We start from the raw sequence: 23,549 nt of genomic DNA on the forward strand, positions 1-23,549 counted from the left end.
CCATCCCTTGTCTTTTTATTATTTCTTCCTTTCCCTGACTATACCATTTTCTCACCCATAAAGATACATTCTATGATTCTGACAAATCAATATACAGTCTTATGTGCACAGAAGACCTAGGAACCATGTTATAACATCTCAGAATTTCTGTTTTCATTTCACATCTGTTCTCCATTCCAAGGGAGCTTTTTATGAATTTATGGTTATAAAAAATAGCCTAACACAAATTTTCTATCTGAGAATCCTTGAAATTTCTTTTGATTCTATTAATTTCTGTCCATCCCCTAGTTCCTGGATCTCATCACTCATCATAGCTGAGATTGTTCTGCTCTTTTAACTATAGGAGACAGCTGTGAATAATATGAGAGAGATTTCTTGTTTAACATGTTGAATGCAGGTCATAGCTCAAATCCATTCCATTTTCAATGGCAAGATGGAAAACAGACAAAAAGCCATAAAAATAATAGTTCTAGAATGTTGGGGTTTCTGGAGGTATGTGCCCATCCTCTAACCTGGCTTTTGGGAATTACACTATTGCTATATGTGAACTTAAACTAGGCCTTCAGAATCTGTGCCTTGGAACTGATAAGGTTCTAGATTTGCAGGAGCCCCAGTGACTACAGCACAGCTGCTACTGATAAATGTTGTTGCTTAAAGATCCATGGTGGAGGGTGAAACAGATTTACTGATTTGTAGGAAATGTCACTGATCTGGAGATTACTGGAAATAGTAGAGAAAAAACTGATTTTACAACTGGTATAGGAGTTGATATGCAAGTTGTAGCTGGTAAAGAATGCTACAGACCTATTAGGAGGTATTTTCCAAGATTCACTATCTTGTCAGAAGGATGGGATGTCAGCAAGAGTTTTTAGAAAAGGTCCCACACAATGGAGATGCCATCTTAAAAAATTCAGATATAACATTTGAAAGTGGAGCCTTCCTGAGTATGACTGTTCAATAGGTTGTTCCTTAGAAGTTACCTAATTTGACCAACCCCTGTAATCCCTTATTAATTGTTAAATTCCTATTTCAATAGGAGAACATATTTTGTTCCTATTTTAATCAATGGCTCTTTGTAATTTTCTTTGGTGGTGTAGTAAATAGAACAACTTCCCTGAAGTCAGGAACTGAGTTCAAATCTGGCCTCAGACACTTACTATATTAGTGACCCTGGGGATACCATGTTGGCCTTAGTTCCTCATCTGTCAAATAAACTGTAGAAGGAAAGGGCAATCACTCCAATGTCTTTGCCAAGAAAACCCCAAATGGGGTCATAGGGAGTTGTACATGCCTGAAATGATTGAATGGCAATACCTTCCTTTCTTCCTTTCTTTCTTTCCTCATTTGGTATAAGAATTAACATATCTTTTACACAGCCAAGGTTGAATCAGCAGAGCAGCCAGGAGGAGATACTAGAGCAATGTGTAGAGAGTGAAGGGTCTAGTTGTGTAATGGGAGATTGAAACCAGATTCTGGACCATTTAGATGTCTCAGATCAATGAGACACAACTACTGCCAGAAAGTACCATCAAGTCTTTCTTGCCTACCACCATTTAGCATTTCCACTTGGGCACCTCTCTTGTCGAGTAAATGCCCTGCATGGAGCTTAGAGAGAATATCTCTCTAGTTCCTGCCTTAAAAAAGAAAGAGCCAAAACCTAGGCCCACCTAAGAAAGATAAATTTTCTTAAGTTGCAGGCCTTTCCTCTTGCCTTCCACACTATCACCCTCTGATATCACTCAAATGGCCCAAGAATCAAAACAAATGGAGTTGGGAAAGGGCCTTAGATAACTGCACTTGCTCCATGGGAAATGGAGGATGAAAAGTCAACAAGACCACGAACAACAGATGTGATTTTCTGTTTCTTGATCTTTAGTTTGATTATTCTCAAGCCATTGGCATTTCTCTTTGTAGCTAGTTTTGGATCTGAACTCAGAATGATCCATGATAATCACCAGCTTTGTTGGGATGTTATGGGAAGGATTATGTGAATATATATAAGTGAACACCAGGAACTTTTATGACCAGGAACTTTCATGACTGGTAGGGATATGAATTGTGGAGACGTTCTAACCAACTCCAACTAAATGCCTGGGACAACTAGAATTCCAACTCTAATTTGGATTTTCTTACACCTTATCTGATGAGGCCAATTTTGACAATCACAGAAATCTTTCCTATGATTCTGACTGAAATCAATGAACAATCTTATAAATCTCTGGAATCAATTGAGGAATGGCTGAAGAAACTGTGGTACATATTGGTAATAGAACACTATTGTGCTATAAGAAATGATAAGCAGATCTGAGGGGACTGATGTAGAGTGAAATAAGCATAACTGGGAGAACATTGTGCACAATAACAGCTATATTGGACTATGATTATCTGTGAAAACTTGGCTATTCTCCAGAAGTGCAATAATCTGGGACAATCCTGAAAGACTTATGATGGGAAATCTTATCCACCTCTAGAAAAAGAACTGTTGGAGTCGATTTTCACATCAGTGCATCTTTGGTTTTATTTTGGCCATTTGGTTATGTATGACTTAGTTCTTACAACCAGTATGGAAGTATGTTTTGCGTGACAATAAAAATATGGAAGGAAAAAAAAAGAAACTCTGGAAGTCATATTCTAATCATCTTCTTCTAGAATTTTTATTTTCATTTCAAGTCTGCTAATAGTTAAAAAAATTAATTAATTTGTAGTCATAATCCTATTTTTAAAATCTCAGAACCCTGAAAATTGTATGGGTTCCATGGGTCCAGTTCCCATTTCCTATATCTCTTTATCCATCACAGCTATGATTCTTTTCATAGATTCTGAGTTATGGTAGATACGATCTTCAAATAAGGAAATTGGGAGAGAGATTTCTTGTCTGTGGTATGAAATGTGATTGATAGGACAAATGCAACTTGGCCATTTCAATCACAATCCATTTTAAATGACAAAGATGAAAAGCAAACAATTCCCACACCCAAAAGTCCAACAAAAATAGCAATTCCAGAGCTTGAGGCTTTCTGGTAATATATCATATTTCCCATTCTCCTTGGCATTTGAAGAGTCCATTGTTGTTGCTATATTTGTATCCACTCTTGACATTCAGAGACTATGTCTTGGCACTGATGAGGTCCTAGTTTCTTCAGGAGCTCTTGTAATCACAATACAGTTGCTGTTGTTGGATATTGTGACTTAAATATTCATGGGAAGTGGGAGTGAAGTGGAGGCTGGGGAGAGGTAGAAAAAAATTGCTGATTTATGGGAAACATTACTGATTTGGAAATTACTGGAATTGTCAGAGAAAAATGGACTAATCTCAGATAGTACCAATGTTAACATGCCAATATTCCATAAAAGTTAATATACTACCAAATGGTTCCAGAGACCTTTTAGTGGGCTTTTCGCTAAGGTTCACCATCTTATCAGAAGGAAGAACTATATAAAAAAAAAAGACTTAAAGGAAGGGAACTTGATTCAAATTTTACTTTAGAATCTTCAAGGTGCCACATGTGGAGGGACATCCTCCCTAGGGGTGACTTTTGAAAGACCATTTCATTATAATACTATTTCAACAAAAGCATAAACAAAGTTATTTTTAAATTCTTGTTCATGATTTATTGTAATGCTGCTTGAAAAAAAAACCCTTACCTTCTGTCTTAGAATTAATACTAAGTATTGGCTCCAAGGCAGAAGAGCAGTAAGTACAAGGCAATCTGGGTTAAGTGACTTGCCCAGATCACATAGCTAAGAAATGTCTGAGGCTAGATTTGAACCCAGGACCTCCCATATCTGGGTCTGGCTCTCTATCCACTAGCCACCTAAATGCCCTCATTGTAATGCTTCTTTACAATTAATTCTCTCCCTCTGCTCCATTTCTGCTTTTCAAGGAAAATGTCCTGTTTTGTAGCATTTGCATTTCAGTCCAGGACAAAGAGAGAATTGAGCCTTGAGTGGAAGTCTTACTTCTGCTATATCCTGGCTGTGTGACATTGGACAAGAAACTTAAACTCCCAGGACCCTAGAAAATGCTTTCAGAATCTAAGTTGCAGAGAAGGTACCAACTTTTTTTTTGGTAGACGGTATTTCCTCTCCTTGAGGTTCTCTATACAGATGAAGTCATAGATCTAGTCCCTATACCTACCATCCCCATCCCTATTAGCCATTCAGTAGTGATAGGTAAACTTTCATATCTTTTGACATCTCCCCAAGAAAGCTTATAATCTGGCCCCAAAGAACTCCCAATACCACCCTCCCCCAATACAGGAGAGACACTCCTCAAGTGGGTGATGGTTACAGAAAGCCATCCTCTATGCTTCCCATCCTAGATTCAGAATTCCCATATTAATTGAGCAGAGGAAGACTGGGTTCAGTTGGGTTCTATGAGTTCATCTCCAGTCTCAGGTAAGAAAAGGAGGCAAATGTTCTTCTGACCTCCTACCTTCTATCTCCTTTGAGGCAAAACATTTCCCCTGGGGGAAGGCCGCAAGAGGCCACTGGGAGCCTTCCTTTGGCCCCAGACAATGACTTTGATCTATACAAGGCAACTCCCACCACCTACTGCCAGCTGGATCTCCCGATTGGGATGTAGAGAACCTCTGGTGCAAAGAGGAGCATCCTTCCCTTTGACCTTCAACCTCCTGCTGTTGCCTGTCCCTTTGGAGAAGAGGAAGAGGAAAGTTGATAGAGAATGGGGCTTTTTATCTCCCCCTTTACCGGGTCAGTGTCCATCTCCTGCTGTCTCCTTTCTCATCTAATTTTCCACCCTTCTGAGGGAAATGGAGTAGTGAAGTTGGGGCTCCCATCTTATACTGTACTTGACTTCAACTTGCTCTCCAAACTCCTTTGGGAAGAGTGGTGGCCTCCTGTCAAGGATGAACATTCTCATACCTTGCACTCGTCATATCCCAGTGATTCTGAACCCCTATAGGTCATTTAAACCCTATTCCCCACCCTCAACACCAGCCTTCTTATTCCTGTCCCTCTCCACCTTCCCACCCCAAAGTTTTAAGTAAGCCTCATCCATCCCCCTTCAGCCTACTAGGTATTATGGAAACATGGCTCCTACCAGAGGCTACCCTGTGAGGTCCCCTACTGAACAAACTCCAGTGGATCCCAGGCCCCTCTTGGATCAAATACAAAATCTCTGGCATTCAAAGCCCTTCATCACCTAGCTTTCCCCATATTTTCAGTCTTCTTGTTACTATCACGTACAGTATTCTTCAGTCCAGTGGCACTGGCCTCTTCTCCCACAACAGCATTCTTCATCTCAGTTCCTGGAATTTTCTGTAGCTACAGACTTCGCTGGCTTTCTTTAAATGCCAACTAAAATTCCACCTCTTATAAGAAATCTCTCCAGAACCCTCTCAATTCTAATACCTCCCCTCTGTTAATTATTCCCCTTTTACCCGGTTTACATTCTGTTTGTATATATTCGTTCACTCGTTATCTTCATTAGACTGTGAGCTCCTTGAGGGCAGGAGCGAGTTTTGCCTCTTTTTGTACCCCAAGTACTTAGCACAGAGTCTTCATAAATACTGATCGACTGAGACGTTTCTGGCTCCCATGCCAGGAACTCTGAGGACAACACACTCGATGTCTCCAATACAAAAACTGGGACCGCCGCGTAAAGATGAGTTAGGTATACATATAACACCAAGGTCAGGGCAGTGAAAAGCGTAGCCCTTTGGTCAGAGTCCAAAGCAAGATCTTGTCCCATTCGACGGAAGCCTCAGGCAAGTATCTGGGACATTTTGAACCACCATTACTTAGAGATGCCAATAACAGTTTTGTCCCCCTCCTCCTTCCCCTTGTACAAGGCAGGTTGAGAGATGGAGGCTTCCTTTTCTAACTCTCCTTTCATGTGCAATAAGACCCAGACTCCTGGAATATTAAAGTTGGAAAAGAAGAGTAAAAGTGAGCCAGGATAGTGTGGGGAAGAGTTATTTAGTGGGAGTTCAAAGTCTCAGTCCCTTTCAGGAGAAGCCTCTTAGGAGGTGTCTGGGGCAGAGCTTTCAGAAGAAAATCCCATCAAGTCAAATGTAGCTGCAGACCACCAAGAGGCCCTTGCTCCAGGTCCACTGCTCTATCCCAGAGCCACAAATTGCCCAAGGGTGCGATCATAACACATTAGTCTCTGGTTGTTATTTTAAACAACTTATAGGGGGCAGCTGGGTGGCTCAGTGGATGGGGAGCCAGACCTGGGGATGGGACACCAGTTTAGAAGCCAAGGGCCAAAAATATTTTATGCAGATTTTCCATATAGAGGGGGCTACTTGTCCCTAACCCCAGCATGTGGAAGGATAACTGCATTTAAACCCTATTCTCCCAGTTCCTCATGGGTCCCATAATACTCCAGTACTGTGAGGGACCCCAGATTATAATCTTCCCTTGATTAAAGACCCTTTATTACTACTAGTTAGGTAGTTTTATTTTATTCAGGTCGACAATTACTACTAGGAAGAACCCTATGAGGAGTCCCCAAAGGAAAAGATATCCATGTCTCCCAGAAGGAGCAGAAAATAAAGTGAGAGTGCTACAGACCCACTTAACTAAGTGGATGCAGGACCATCCTAACCTAGAGATGCCAATAACAGTTTAGCCCCACCCTCTTTCTTAAAACAGGCAGACTTAAGAGATATGGAGACTTTTCTGCTTCTCCTTTGGTGTGGATCAAGACCTCTATCTTTGGTAATACCAAAGTCGGGAAAGAGAAGTCAAAATGAGTCAGGTAAACATACTACACCTAGGCCAGGGCATTGTAGGGAGAAGTCATTTTATTTTATTTTAATAACAAATTTTCACATGTTTTCCAAAGTTATAAAATCCAAATGGTCAGGGAATAGCCATTTAGAGGGAGTTCAAAGCTAAGATCTTGTCAAGATCATCACAGATCTTGTTCTGATCATGAGGAGCCTCTGGCAGTTGTCAGGGGAAAATCCCATCCAGTCTTTCTCATCCCCAGAAGCACCATCTTTGACACTGGCCAGAACACAGACCGTCAGTCTGCTGAAGAGTCCAAAAAGTAGAAAACATCATCCTGCCACTTCTCAGAAAGAACAGAAGCCAAAGTAAGGGTATTGTGGTAGAGGCATGGAGAGAGAGAGAGGACTTTATAAGCCAAAATGCAAGAACCAAGGCTGGGGACCTGCCTGTCAATCAAGGAGAAGGTTCCAAAAGGAATGTTCCCAGGAGTGGCAGTTGGGGGTTTCTGGTCACACAGAGGAGAAGCAAAAAACTTGACTTTGACTTGGGCTCTGTTTCTCTCTGATTTTGGGCAGTTGAAGCTGGCTGAAAGACCCTTGTGGGGCTGACTTGGTTTTGGGGTTCTCTGATCAAGGGGAAACCTCTGTTATTTCTGAGATTTTGACTGACCAAGAATTGGAGAAAAGCCAAGCTGAAGGAGAGATTTTGAACTTTGTTTCTCTCTGGGATTAAGCTGAGAGACCTTGCTGATATTGTGAAGAAGAAGATTTAAAAGCTGTTATCCTCCATCTCTCTAATTGTCTTAGTCACAGTTTGTGACTGGACTACTTTCTCAAACCCTCAATTTTCCCATCCTGTTATCCCAATAAATCCCTTGACTTGAAAAGGAAAAGAAAAGAGTTATCTTTATAGTTCACTCAGGGGGGAGGGAAGAAGCCAAAGGCTTCAAGAAGAATTGGGAGGAGAGGATGGCAGGACCAAGAGGGTTGGAGAAAGGAGGGAGTGAAAGGGAGGAGGAGATTAGAAAGATATACTGATCCATCAGCCATCAGTAGGGATCAGTAGGCAAACCCCAGAGCATTTCTCCAAAGCAGTTCCCCTGTGTGGCAACATCCCTGTAATAGCATCCCTCAGCATTTCTCATTCCTAACTTCATTACAAATAAGTAGCTTCAGGGTTCCCTTTAGCAGCTCTGTCTAGTCAAAGCCAGAGGGCAGCAGTCATTGCAAGAAAAAACAATTTCCTCAGTTTACCTTCTCTATTTCAGTGCCCCACATAAGTGACTGAATGGATTCTGGACCATCGTTATCCAGACATCCCAATCTTCCTCTTGTATATGGCAGACTTGAGAAATAATAGAGCCTTCCTTCCCCTCCCTTAGTAGGCAACAAGACCTCTGCCTTCTGTAATATAAAAGTTGGAAAAGAAGAGTAAAAATGAGTCAGGTGTACATACTACAGCAAAGTCAGGGCAGTGTGGTGAGCAGGTATTTAGTGGGAGTTCCAAGGGAAATCCTGACGCATTCAGAAGCCTCAGGCAGGTGTATAGGACAGAGTTTTCAGCAGAAAATCCCAAGTCCCTCTTCTCATTGGCAGAATTGCTACCATTAACCAGGACACTGACAGACCTGCTGAGGAAAAGTCTTGGGACTTGGGACAAAGAAGAAAAAACATCCATCCAGGACCTCCTGAAAGGAATAATAAGATGGACAAAGGGGGGCCACCCATTACTGAGTAGTCACAGTGGGCACTGGCTTCTGTTGCCTGGCTGTCTGCTTGCCCCTGCTTGGGGAACCTTGTGGAATAAGCTCTTTGTAGGCTATCTTTGGGTTTCAGGTAAAAAACACGGTCAAGCTCAGGCCTGGCTAATGGGTTGCAAACAAGGGCGGAGAAACTGGAACAACAGAGGGCCTCTGAGCCCACAGGCAGAAAAGTCAAGCACAGAAACGACTGCTTGCAGAGTGGCCTGAAAATCAGTTCCCTGCACACCTCACCCTTGTTGCCCTGCTTCTTCTCCAGGGCACAGGGAGAACAGGTGCCTCCAGGCCTGGAGAGCCAGGGAGTAGAGAAGATGGGTACCTAAGGGTGCAGAACAGAGTAGAGCTCAGTTGACTAGGCAAGAAGCAGGGCTGATGTAGAGGAAGCAAGCCAGAAAAAGGGGAAGGGAGTGATGGAATGGGATGGGAGAGCACCAGCCCGGAGAGAGTACAAATACAAAGTGGACCAAAAGGAAGGGGGTCTCCCCACAAAATGGGCAAGACAAAAGCAGAAGAACCCTTTCCACTGCTCTCAGGCTCTTCCCATTGATCAACATTTATTTGTTAGGCACCTACTATATGTAAGCACTGAGGAATGAACTCTTAAATTTACCAGTAGGCAGGAAAGTTTACAAAAATAATCATAACTTTTCACCAGATAATTCCATTGTTGGGAAAGTACTCTGAAAATGTTAAAAAAAAACAATAAAAATAAAGGGCTACCTGTCGATGGTTTTCATAGCAATATTGTGTTGCTATTAAAGTAAAAACAACACCTGGAAAAAACCTAAATATCCAACTAAAAGGGAATAGTTAAATAAGTTTTGGCCCAAAAGTATAATGGAATACAATAATATAATAAAAAGACTAATAAATACAAAGAAATATCAAAAGAATTTGGTAAAATATTCTGGAGTAAAAAGCAGAAAGAAAACAGCAACTGAGAACACATAATAGAAATGTGTTTAAATGAGTAAACTAAAAATTCTAATAGAGTGAATGAAGTTATTATCATATGCATTGAATTTAATTTATTAAAACATAGTAACCTAGCAAGTTTAATTAACTGGTGTTCAGTAGTAAGTTTATAATGAACCTTAATATGTAAAATACATAATTAAAGTATCATGTTTTTTAGAAACTTCTGAGGGGATCCTGTGTTTTGCTGAAGAACTATATGTAAAATAGGGTTTTTTTCCTTCTTTCCCTTGGGATTCTTAAACTGTGTGTGGGAGAGAAGAGCAAAAGTAAGTGTAGAGAAGGAAGAGAGAGATTATTCTATCTGAGACCTAATGAGAGAGGAGTGGGACAGGACCCGAAGCCAGTTCTTCAACATGCAATCTATTGAACTGTGTAGTTCAGAAAGTGTGAGTAGGAAGGTCAAATCACAGACTTAACACTAAATCTGCACCTGGAAATGAATAGAAGATTCATAAACATCTGTGACTCCCATTCTCCACACTCAACCCTTTCTGAACTCCTGAGATACTGTATGAACAGGCAGGGTTTCTGGAGAGGGCACAGGACGTCAAGGATTCATGCATTAATTACACACTGGAATATTTGTAGTTCTCATACTAAGAGCAATGCTATAGGCAACAGGCATCCAGAAAGATAATGCAACTGTAATAGATTTATACTCTCTGTGACCACAGAAGTGGTCTTTAATTTCTCTGAACCTCAGTTTCCTTATTTGTAAAGGGAACATAATAATAATGTGACTCCCTAGAGTTGTTGTGAGACTCCAGTAAGAAAATATATATGAAATGTTTTATAAATCTGAAAGTTCCTTGTAAATGTCTGCTGTCATCATTATAGAAAAAAATCATTCTCTTTTGTTCAATGGAGTTTAGAGAGAGACAATCCTGGGACAAGTCATTATCCTGCTATTATTCCCTTGTATTTAATGTTCTGTGAACTCTTGCACAGGTGGATAAAATAACTTCTTTTTATAGTTGGAAAAAAAAGTATTGGGATGGAAGCTTATTGTCTTTAGGCTCATTGAAAGCATCCATGCTGCAACTCGAATCATAGAGAAAGGACGAGGCAAGTGACACCCTGTTCATCTTGTACCCACGTGATTTTGTTTTCTTCTGCTAGATCTCATTATTTTGTAAGAGTCCAGTTTCATGTCAATAGGAGATTATGAGTATTTGTTATGGAGATGTTACTAAAGTGCCATGTCTGGGAAATGGTAAGCAACAGTTTGGTCTGTGATAATGTTTCAATTCTAGTAGAGCAAATGTTTGATGCTATTTCTATGCCTGTATTCGTACTATGGCTATTTTTCTCACCATTAGTCCTGGAAAAGAAAGCAATCTTCGAATATATAATTATAGTTACCAGGTCATGTCTTACTAAAGCATTTAGCAGGTGTTAAATTTCTGCAGTCTGCAGGATGCATTGAATACTTTCTAACCATTTCTTTGTATAATTAGCCTTGGTAAAACTCCCTTTTATAATTCAGGCAAGAGTGATGAGTTAGTCTTCAAATTATCATAAATCTCTCCATTTCTATAAATCCATCTCAGCCACTGACTGGCACTTCCTTGTTGACATTGTTGTTAGCTGAATTCATGTGGATATCACCTAGGAAAGGTCTTTAATTCCACTCTTAAAACTATGGTATTTCACAGGTTTCATCTAGATAGAAACCATTTCTTGGTTACATTAAACAATTCCAATGGCATGCACCTGTTATCAACCATGACTTTTGCTTAGTAAAATGATGTTTACTTTACGAAAAAAAAAAAGTTTCTCTAGGTTTTTGATACATTTGTCATATACTCCAAGGATGTCTTTCAATCTGTTTCTTCCTTTCTATCTAGGACATTAATTGTCCTATAGTTGCCTTAGGATGACAGACCTTGCATTTCATTAACAATCTACAGGTTTTTGTTGAACTACATTCCAAGTTAGTTATGGCACCTTATTATAGTTCTAAAGGCATAAATTAACACGATCATTATATAGATGCTAGTTGATTTAAAATTTTCTAATTGAGATTAGCTTTTGAGATAACAATAATCTTGGGACATACACAGCTACAGCTTTCTCCCCGATATCTTTATTCCCAGTGCCTGAAGAGAACAAGGTATTTATAAAAATGATCTTCTTTCATTGTTTCAATTTGACCTCTAGTAGAGCCTTAAATCTCTATTTTTCCTTTTCATACATTAGGAATTTTATATTTGTTGAGTTCAAATGAATATGAAAAGTGGCTGATAGGAAGAGTGTGGTATAGGAGTTTTTCTTTCTGTCTTTGGCATCAAAGGGTTATATGCCTAGTAATAGGATCACTCACAGGGTATTAACAGTTTAATGATTTTTCTCTTATATTTCCAAATTATTTTCCAAAATGGTAAAAGCAATTTATAATTTCTGTAACAGCATATTCATTGTTCATCTTCTCATAATTCCTTGAATACTGACTTTTTGTTATTTATCTTCTTTGGCACTTTGATAGACCTGATTTAAAAACCTTAGAACAGTTTTTCTTTTCACTTATCTGATTATTATTTGGGATGTAACATTATTGATAATTTATAATTCTTTTATTACATTTTCTTTATTTTTTAAAATTTTATTTCTTTCTAGTATTAACTTTTGAAGCTAGAAATGGCCTCTGCTCTTACATATTTTATTAATTCCCTATTTATTTATTTTTATTTTTTTTAGGGCAGCTCTCCAACCTCTGACCCTCACCTGACACTCAGCTCTCACTTGTGGCTCCCAGTAGCTGCTAGCATGCGGCAGCGGCCACACCCTGGGCCAACGACTTCTACAGGCCGGCCAAACTTTGTGAGGGTAACCATTGGGTCATCAACCCCTGGTGAACTAAGGCTTTGCTCACCCAGCATGTGAAGACTATTTCGGCGGAACAGGTGGAAGAAACCAACAAGAAGGTTCAACGGCTGAGATGGCGACGCAGCAAAGCACTGTGGAGTGCTTAGGGCATGTTGGAGCACAAAAGACAACACGGCCATCCAATGCAGCTGAGGAAGTCTCCAGGTGTAACGATTTTTCGTGCCACTGGACCCAGGCTTCCAATGCCGAGAGAGTGGGACTGTCTCTGTGCATCAGCTTTTCCACTTAAATCTCCTTCACGCACAAGTGTCTTTGTGCACACTCATCTATACACCATAGATGAAAATGCACAAAGACAATCGTCATCCTCGGTTACCGAGAGACTACTACTATGCTATATTTTTTTATGTCCCATATATTTGGACTCCTCTATCATGTCCCTACACTTGTTACCTTCCTCCCTATTCCCTGCTTTTTATCCTCCTTTTGTGTGCTGTCTTCCCACATGAGATTGTTAAGTTCTTTCGGGGCAAGGAAAGCCACTTTTTGGTACCCTCGAGGTTTAGCATAGTACCTGGCACATAGCAGATACTTAATAGATGTTTATTGACTGACTGTGACTAACTTCTTTGATATTAGAAATATCTGATATAAATATTTTTGGCACTCAAGTTTTCTTCTTTTTCTAAATATGTTGATTTCATTTGTTAAAAAATCTTTAATTACACATGACAAAAAAAATGGTTATTGTCTACTCTGTCCTTGTTTGGGTAAGAATCCTTCCCCTCTTCCTCATCAGCAAAAATTATGAAAAGCATTTTGTCTTGATTTCCTCTACTATTTTAATGTGATCCTCACCTTCCCCCTCAACTTTCCACCCCCACCATATTTAGTTTGTGTATGCTTTCAAATTTTCTGATAATATATGGTATATGATGCTAATCTAAACCCAATTTCTGCCAAACTGCTTTCAAGTTTTACCATAGTCCTTATTGAACAGGAAATCCTTCTGACAGTTGTTTGTCATTGTGCTTATAAAACAATAGCAAATTATTTGTGAGTCTTGCTTATCTGGTCTGTTCAAATGACATTTCTTTTTTAAAATCTAGTACCCAATACTGTTAATGACTATAACTAATACTGTTATATGGAGCAGCTAGGTGGAATAGTAGATAATAGTACCAGGCCTGGAGTCAAGAAGTCTCATCTTCATGAGTTCAAATATGGCCTCTGAGAATTACTAGCTGTGTGACCCTGGGCAAATCACTTAACCTTATTTGCCTCAGTTTCCCCATCTGTAAAATGAACGTGAGAAGGAAATGGCAAACTAATCCAGTATCTTTGTTAAGAAAATCCCGATTGGGGTCATAAAGAGTTGGACATGACTGAACAAATGCTGTTTTATAACAGATTGAGTGAGATCTGATATTGCTAGGCCTATTGTTTCCTCTGAGATTTTTTTAGGCCTTTTTTTTTCCCACTTGAATTTTGCTTACTTTGTCTCCACATTTCTTTATAAAAAGCTATAAGAAAAATGCTAGGAAGGTGCTTTCTGATGCTAGAGAAATTCCCATTGGAAAGTAGTGCAAGGCAAACAGTCTAATAGGTTCAGGCTGAATCTGCTGCTTTCGGTGGGGACATGCCTTGGTATTTTCCCTGTTTTACCTCTTTACTCACTGTCTTACCACCTCTCTTTTCTTAGCACTTTTTGGATGAGAAATCATCAATCTCTTGAACCCTGAATACAATATAGATGCATGGCAATAATACAGTTGAGGCAAAAAGATCAAATTTGGAAAAAGAAAAAGAAGAAAATAGGAAGAACAGAAAAAGGGGAAAAGATAAAAGAAAGGTTAAACCACATAGAGAATAGAGTAGTAGAGGGAGATCAAAAACTGATAATGCTACATGGTATATTCTGGTGCCGTATATTGCCAGGTTGTCTGTCCCACCTTAGAATTTGCTTTTTCTTATCTCATAACTCCTTTATTCTCTTGCATTTTAAATCTCCCAGAAGCAAAAAGACACATAGGAAACCCAGAGAAATAGATTCAAATTTAAGGATACTTTTCAGGAATAACTTCACACAGTAGGGGCAGGTAATATTTTTTATATAATAGAGAACTTGAAGAAAATTGTCCTAATAACAGTATAATTATTATTCATAATACTTGATAAAGACAAGTAAGAGGAAACTATAAGCCCTCTACTAGGTACATCCCTATCACACATACATGCACATCACTATCTGTGAAAAGGCGTTAATAAGATCAATATAAACTAATTATGATAAAATAATTATACATAAAATAACTAAAATAACTATGTGGAAAGTCCTTATGAGGTGATATAGTTAGTTATATGTGGGCTATTGATGTCCATCCTAGATATCAAGGGTGACCAGGCTCCAGGGCGTGGCTGAATGGACTTAGGGTGATCGCAGTCCAAGAGGACAGTTTCTCTGCCCCTTGCTTGAAGGATAAGAACCCTGGATGGCCTTCTGCTGGCAGGAAATTTAGAAACGGGCCAGAGCAGCAAAGGTCAGTGGCATGCATAGCACAGAGAGAGGTTCTATGGAAGAGAAGGATCCTGGAACCTTTGCCTACCAGGCTAGAGGAGACATGGATCAGTTGGGGGGGGGGGGGGGAGTGTCTGATCATTAGTGAAATTTCCTCTGGCAAAGTAACCAGGCAGCTGGATAAAGCCATTTTCTTTCTTACTTACATGAGAGAATGGCTATATAATACAGATTTTTGTTCCTTAAAGTTGTTTACTTGCTATTTTAAGTAGTGCTTTAAAAAGCTGACTCATTCTTGATAAAACTGGAGCCATATTAAACTGCTTTTGATTTGTACATGTTCTTAACTATGTGTAGAGGAATTTTAGTGGAGGAGGAAGACAATGAATATCCAGGAATACTCAGAACTAAAATAGGACAGAAATCTAAACCTTGGTCCAAAATGTAGGATTTTCCCTAATTGGAGGCTCTGAACAAAGTAGACAGTATCTCAGTGACATTGATTTATCATTTTTATAAACCCACTAAAAGACAGGGCTAAATTGGACCTGGGTTTTTATTTTCATTTTCACTCTTTTGCTCTACACTAAAATGAGTCAGAGCATTTTTTCCCTATCTGGGGCAAGGCTGGCTTTTGGGTTAGAAGGCCTAATTCAGTCCTAACGTCCTTTTTCCTGCTCTCTGCAAAGGTAGAATCATTGCTGGGAAAGAGTAGAAGGAGCCCTATGGGAAGAGAATTAAGTGTGGTTAGAGCTGGCCAAAAAGCATGGACAAAAAAGTCTGAAGTGAGAGCATGTTTCTATGTGTGTGGTTTCTCATAAAGAACCAAACCCTGCTTTTTACCTCAAGCTACATACTTGTAAAATTCCATCAGGAAAGATGCCAACCTAATGTGAAAAGATTTGTTATACTTTCACTTCTTTGTAAATATTCAAGATATCTTCCAAACAGTAGGGTGTTGATTTGCATAAAATTCTGAACAGGATGTCCAGTATTTTTTTTAGAATTCAACTGTCTGGGAGGGAGGGAGGAATAGAAGAGGGAGAGGGAGGGAGGGAGGGAGAGACAGACAGACAGACAAACTCTGTCCAAACTATGCCCCAATTTTACAGCAATATTCATGGAAAACATCCTCTTCCCTTGGTTTTAATTTAAAAGTCATTATGAACCTTTCTGATTCTTAGTAATCGAATGTCCTAAGGAGACCTATATACCCCTGAGGAAGGAGTTGGTGGTGATTGCTGGTAACATTTCTCTTACAGGACACCTTGCCAATTATAAGTTAATAAATTTTAAAGGTCTATCAGTTGTGCTTTTCTGGGTTTGTTTAGTGTAAATCATTTCTCCAGAGGATGAACATCTTGGGGTAGATTGATATCATCTGGTGTCTGACCTAGATCTGAAGCTGACAACTAGACCTTGACCTAAGGTGATTCCATTAAAAAGTCTGGCTACTATAAGATGCCTAGTCTGGGCATAAAGCCAGTAGCTGGAGAATGGTCTCCAAATACTTTCTTTAACTGTACTACCTACATTTTTAGTGTTTGATGGTTTTCATAGCACTTGAACATATATTACCTCATTGGCCCTGACAACAACCTAGTAAAGTAAGTTATTATACAGATAAGGAAATTGAGACTCCAAAGTTAAGTGGTTTTCCCTAAATCTCACTGTGGCTAATTAATAGAATTTCTACCTGAACCATAGCCTTTTAACTCATAGCCAGGTGTTCTTTTCACTGTTTTCTACCCAGGAATGTGGAGGAAAGGGTTTAGTCTTTACCTATGAGGATGGTACAGATATTTGAAAGATACAGAAAACAACTCATTGAAGCTTGAAAATACTGAAATTATTCCCTTAGCAGTCCTGTTCCTTTTCCAAATCATGATTTCTTATTTTATTTCCTGAAACATGGACACTGAAGGTTCTTTTTTCTTGCTCTACTTTTAGTCTCTAAGTCTGATAACAATCAAATTAGAAGTTCCAGGATTAAAAAGAAAAAAAGATAAAATGTGCTATTTATCAAATGAAAGGATTATTCCTAATAAATTATATATGTTTCAGTCAGAATATTTCACACAGAAAAAAATCCTAAATTCTTGTAGGCTGGCAAAGTACTACCTTTCTCTCTTCATGTATAGAGAGCATGATAATCTAATGATACCTTTTTTAGACATGTATAGATATAAATCTCTTAGGGGAAAAGCAAGATAGGGGAAATAGGAAACATCAAAATTCTCAAGGCCATAATTATTTAAAAACAAGAAAATGATTAAAAATAAAAGCTCAATTTTTTCTCCTATGAGATATATTCAGTGTTCCAAAGGACATGAATTTTCTAAGTATAATCACATAATCAAGGCAGTGATCCCTTGATTTAATGTGTTTCTTGTTTTAAAACATTATTCAGAATGGAATCAAGCTCATTAATACATACAGCTGCCCTTGGAATGTCAATTGTACTTTCATTAACTTAAAATTCACCAAGGATACAATTAAGGGAGCTTCAAAAAAAAAAGAAAGAAAGAAAGAAAAAGAAAACTGCTTTCTATTGAACAGCTGCTCATGCTTAATCCTTAGTGGTCTGTTTTAACAAATTATTTTTTTCAGAAAAAAGTTAATGTGTAAGAAAAAACTGCCATAAAACATTTCATTTGAAAGAGTTTCTGGCTTCTATATATACTGACAAATGGAAAGACAAAAGAAAAAAAGGACCGAAGGGGAAAAAATATAAAACCCTAGGCGTTTTTTTGAAAAACATTTTTCAAAGGACAAGTGCCACAACACGCAATTGCTTCATTCTGTACTGTCTAATTTATGTTTGTTTCTTACTCTGGCCAGTATATTTCATCGAACTTTTGCTCACTATATTCCCCAGCAACACAGAAGGACAAGATGATGATACCAACATTTCCGATGCATTGATGTATAGTTTCCTGTTCACTCTTCCCACCTATTTAAGTAGCAGAATATTTTTTTCATTCTGCTTCCATAATTATACCCCTAGCATCACTAAATACTCATAAGATTGAGGGATCACAAAAAAAACCCCTTGAATTTTTAATTTGTTGATTATTTCCATCATGTATTTACAGAGCATCTACTATATAAATTAAAAAAAAATTCCCCTATACACTCCTATAGAGAAGCCATGAGCAACACAAGCATTCCTACTCCTCAGCATCCAAAGTAGTCTCTCTTGAAAAATCTATTCTCTTGCTTCCTGGAGACTCATTTAAGTAAAAATGATTTCCTTGTTTGTTTTTTTCTCCAGAAAGTTGATTTTTAATTTTTAATTTTAACTTTTACTTTCTGTTTCTATCCTTTATTGGATGGCATTTAAGGTTCATTTATCATTGGGGGGGAAAAAACACAAAAATTTAATTCTAAGACCACACCTGTCCTATAGGCTTTACTCTCTTCTAAGCAGTCCCATTCTCTTTCTTTGGTAGCACTTTAGGAATGATTCAAACAGGAGAGGGTCACAGCCTTTGGTACTGCCAGTCCTCACTAAACCTTAATTTCATTGCTATGATTTTCCCTTTACTCTGACATAAGTTTTTATCTACATTTGGGTGCAATATGATTGATCCATAGGCCCCAATTCTGATCCTGCCATCATGTCTTCCTAATCAGAATCCAAGTGGAAAGAGAAGAGGCTCTTCACTTTGAAATGGGCTCAAACACAATGAAGATATTACTTAGCCCTGATTTTCAAGATTGGCCTTTTATTGAATTAGAAAAAACCATAACAAAGTTCATTTGGAAGAACAAGAGGTCAAGGATATCCAGGGAAATAATGAAAAAAATGCGAAGGAAGGTGGCCTTGCAGTCCCAGATCTCAAACTATACTATAAAGCAGTGGTCATCAAAACAATATGGTCTTGGCTAAGAGACAGAAAGGAGGATCAGTGGAATAGACTTGGGGTAAATGACTTCAGCAGGACAGTCTATGATAAGCCCAAAGATCCCATCTTTTGGGACCAAAATCCACTATATGATAAAAACTGCTGGGAAAATTGGAAGACAGTGTGGGAGAGATTGGGTTTGGATCAACATTTCATACCCTACACCAAGATAAACTCAGAATGGGTGAATGACTTGAATATAAAGAAGGAAACTTTAAATAAATTAGGTGAACACAGAATAGTATACATGTCAGATCTTTGGGAAAGGAAAGATTTTAAGCAAGAGCTAGAATAAAATCACAAAATGTAAAATAAATAATTTTGATTACATCAAATTAAAAAGGTTTTATACAAACAAAACCAATGCAACCAAAATTAGAAGGGAAGCAACAAATTGGGAAACAATCTTCATAACAAAAACCTCTGACAAAGGTCTAATTACTCAAATTAAAAAGCCCTAAATCAATTGTACACAAAACAAGCCATTCTCCAATTGATAAATGGGCAAGGGAAATGAATAGGCAATTTTCAGTTAAAGAAATCAAAACTATCATGAAAAAGTGTTCTAAATATCTTATAATCAGAGAGATGCAAATCAAAACAACTCTTGAGGTATCACCTCACACCTGGCAGATTGGCTAACATGACAGCAAAGGAAAGTAATGAATGCTGGTGGGGATGTGGTGGCAAAGTCAGGACATTAATGCACTGCTGGTGGAGTTGTGAACTGATCCAACCATTCTGGAGAACAGTTTGGAACTATGCCCAAAGGGTACTAAATGACTGTCCTTTGATCCAGCCATAGCACTGCTGGGTTTGTACCTCAAAAAGATAATAAGGAAAAAGACATGTACAAGAATATTCATAGCTGTGCTCTTTGTGGTGGCCAAAAATTGGAAAACGAGGGGATGCCCTTCAATTGGGGAATGGATATACAAATTGTGGTATATGTTGGTGATGGAATACTATTGTGCTCAAAGGAATAATGAACTGGAGGAATTCCATGGGAACTGGAACATCCTCCAGGAAGTGATGCAGAGTGAGAGGAGCAGAACCAGGAAAACATTGTACACAGAGACTGATACACTGTGGTACAATCGAATGTAATGGACTTCTCCATTAGTGGCAATGCAGTGATCCTGAACAACCCAGAGGGATCTACAAGAAAGAACACTATCCACATTCAGAGGAAAAACAGGGAGCAGAAACACCGAAAAAAAACAACTGCTTGAACACATGGGTTGAGAGGATATGGTTGGGGATGTAGACTCTAAATGAACATCCTAATGCAAACACCAACAACATGGAAATAGGTTCTGATCAAGGTCACAAGTAAAACCCAGTGGAATTGCACGTCAAGAATATGATTCTTGTAACCAAGGAATAATGTTATAAATTGACTAAATAAAATTAAAATCAAGATTGGTTGGTCTTGACTCTCTGGATGTTTCAGAACAGGTTTCCTTTTGGCACAGCTAGATTCTTCTGCTTCAATAAGTCAGGGAGGAAAATGTGAATGAGGATTGAATTTCTTTGTGTGGTTCTATAAGGAATTCTTACCAAATAGAAACTGTTATGGAGAGGTATTTAAATGTTGGAAAATAGAACTTGCAAATACCCCCTGTCTAAATGGCTTAGGGATAGCTAGATTTCAAAGTGGTTATAGCACTGGGGCTGGACTCAGGAAGACTCTTCATGAGTTCAAATCTGGCCTCAGACACTTGCTAGCTGTGCAACCTTGGACAAGTCACTTAATATTTTTTGTCTCATATTCCCCATTTATAAAATGAGTTGGAGAAGGAAAGAAATGGCAAAACACTCCAGTATCTCTGCCAAGAAAATCCCGAATGAGGTCTTGAAGAGTCAGACATGACTGAAAACAACTGAACAACAACTAATTAGTTCAGCACAGAAGTCACTTTCTGTAGGAAATGTTCCTAAGGAACATGCTTGATTATCTGGAGTATGTTGATTAAGGTCAATAAGCATAAATGAGAACTGATTTTTTAAAAAAAATCTCAGACACTGAAGCTAGGAGAGGACTCAGTGGGACAAGTAAGAATAATTAAATAAAAGAAAGCTGCATTAGTGCATTAATGTAGGAAGGTTGAAAAAAATCATGGTTTTGTAGATTTCCAGGCACTTTTAAAGGCACAAAGGGGAAAGAAAAGGTTAGGTAACTATGAAAGTGGGAGTGAGAATAAAGTGTTACTTTCTAGAAAGTAATGAGAGAGATTTCTATGTGAGGAACAACATAGTTTATTCAGGCAGAAAGCATGTGCTGCAATGCTGCCTTTGTGATTCTCATAAAATGCTGAATAAAAATTATATCAGAAGATCGTGGGTTTAGAGGTAGAAGAGACCTTGGAGGATAGATAGAGGTAGAAGAGACCTTGGAGGATAGATAGCCCAATACACCCTCCACCATCATTTTACAGATAAAAAACTGAGGTTCTGAGAATTTAAGGGACTTGCCAAAGGTCACACAGAGTCAGGACTGCAAGTAAGTTTTGGGATTTTATTTTTGTTGCACGGTGCTAGTGCTCAGTGCTGGATCAAACGTCTATAGCAAGAACATTCAAGTCATCTGTCTGGTAAGGGCATAGGGAACAGAAAGGACCCAGTTCCTGGAAGGAACACCATCACTGGCAGAAAAGGGGAAGATTGAGGAAGAAGTGGCCATTAGTTATCAGTTGGAGCAATGTCAGGAAATTTGATTGTGGACAGGGAGGCAGGGATGGAAAAGGAAGATGGAAAAGGAAGGTTAGATTCTCTACCAGGTTGCTTTCTACTATTCTCTCCCCTAGACCCAAGTTACCTCAGAAGGTTCAAAGATAAACTTATAACAGGTGCTCCTGCTGCTGTCCTTTCCTTACTTTCCCCCATCTCTCAGGAAAATAAAAGACCTCTCCTAATAGATAAATTTTAAATTAGCTAAAGATACTTGTTTTCTTCATTATTTTTATATTTAAAGCTTTTCCCCACCTCCCCATGTTCTGGTTACTCAGAAATAAAGTATTTGCTCTGTGGTTTTGTCTATAGCGAGAGGTGATATCTGGAATCCTTCCCCTCCTCAATTTCTACAATTAATCTATTCCAACACCTTCATTTTAGGTGCAAGTTGCTTAAGGCCAAGAAAGGTTGTGACTTGCCCCTAAAGTTACAGAGAGGCAGGATTTGAAGGGAGATCTTCTGACTTTAGAACTGGAGCTTCTAGCCAATCAATCAAAAAACATTTATTAAGTGCCTCCTGGTTCTACGAACTGTGCTAAGTGGTAAAGGTACAAAAAGAGGCAAAAGGAGCTTACAATCTAATGATTATAGCTTTGTGAAAAGGAAGCTATTACAGTTAATGGGTAGGTACAGAGTAGCTGGGCTTCTTAGATCACCAGACATGTGTAGCAAGTGTGCCAGTTCTGGTACAGGTAAAAATGTTCTTGTTTAAAACCCAAAATGGCAATAGCCTGAAAAGAACAACAATGTGAGAGATGCAACAGAAATACAGAGGTCACCATGTTGGGTACAGGAGCAGATTAAGTATAAAAGGGTCAAAGTCAGGCAAAAGATCTAGGATTTATAGAATGAAATTGGCTTCTGGGAGAGGAAGACAGTACAGGTAACTTCTTTACCCTGTCTGTATGTATGAATACTGATGTGGCAGCTTTAAATGGCTCCATTTTCCCCATCCAGACTATGTACTCCTCCTTAGGCATTTCCCTGGTCCACCAATCCCCCAGTGCTTGGCACTCTCCCAGCAGTTGCCCATCCTCCTCAATTCCTACTAACTTCCTTTAAATCCCAGCTAAAATCCTACCCTCTGGAGGAAGAATTCCCCAAACCCTCTTTATTCCAGTGCCTTCTTGATAGTCATTTTTATTTATCCTATTATATAGCTTGCTTTGTATATATTTGTTTGCTTTTGGTCTCCCCCAGTAGATTATAAATTTCTTGAGGATTTCTAAATTATTTTTCGGTCCTTTCAGAGAAGTCCAATTCTTCATGACCCCATTTGGGATTTTCTTGGTAAAGATACTGGTTATGCTTTGCCATTTCCTTTTCCAACTCATTTTACAGATGAAGAAACTGAGGCAAACAGATTAAATGACTTTCTCAGGCAGTGACTGTCTTTAGCCTCTTTTTGTATGTCCTGAGATTAGCAGTGTCTGGCATATTACTAATAGACACTTAATGAATATTTATTGATTTGATATTATTTTTGACAATCACAGGGAACTTGCCTATGCTATTTTAGCATAATGGAGTTTTCTACTGGCTCCGACTCCTTAGATTCTTTCTTTGTTGGGTGGTGGCTCTGGCTGATTTTTTTCTTCCTTCCCTACTGCTACGTAGTAATTACTGAGGAATGGTGAAGAACTTTATTCCCACTCTTTTATACAGAAATTAATTTCCTCTCAGAGTTCCTCTCCCCAGTCTCCATTTCTTCATTTTCCTTATCCTGCCAGACGTAGATCATTTCTTCCACGGGAGTCCCAGATACCTTGGTCTGTGGCCCCATTTAGGATAAACACCCTTCTCCACCTCCCCTTTCTGGGAACCTTCCCATCCCCCACATAGGAAGACAACCTTAAAGGAGTGAGGAATGTAGACCCCACAGATCTGGATACTAAGCCCCAAGGTTTCTCTGGAAAAACTCAAGAGAGCCACGTCTGGGGCTGATTCTTTCCCTCTTAAGTTCCCAAAAGCCCTGATGGCGCATCTGAATTCATTCAGTTCGGCAGCCACCCTACAGGGTTAACTTCCTAATCCTGAAGCAGACCCAGATGGCAGCCTGTGCCTAGGGGTGGGCTGGCGGGCCATGGAGGGGTATCAGAGGAGTCCCAGCCACAAACCTCAGCAGGCA

The 23,549-nt window shown here is 39.0% G+C and overlaps 1 long non-coding RNA gene across 1 annotated transcript; it reads right to left on the minus strand.

Moving 5' to 3' along the window:
• Nucleotides 1–6,752: 6,752 nt before the first annotated feature.
• LOC103095381 (uncharacterized) lies at nt 6,753–12,317 on the minus strand. The gene is made up of 2 exons (XR_008914652.1): nt 7,953–12,317; nt 6,753–7,002 (listed from the first exon to the last, which is right to left on the minus strand). It is a non-coding gene; the product is annotated as an uncharacterized LOC103095381 (long non-coding RNA).
• Between the last annotated feature and the right edge of the window lie 11,232 nt (nt 12,318–23,549).

Source organism: Monodelphis domestica, chromosome 1 (assembly GCF_027887165.1).
Source record: "Monodelphis domestica isolate mMonDom1 chromosome 1, mMonDom1.pri, whole genome shotgun sequence".
NCBI lineage: Eukaryota > Metazoa > Chordata > Mammalia > Didelphimorphia > Didelphidae > Monodelphis > Monodelphis domestica.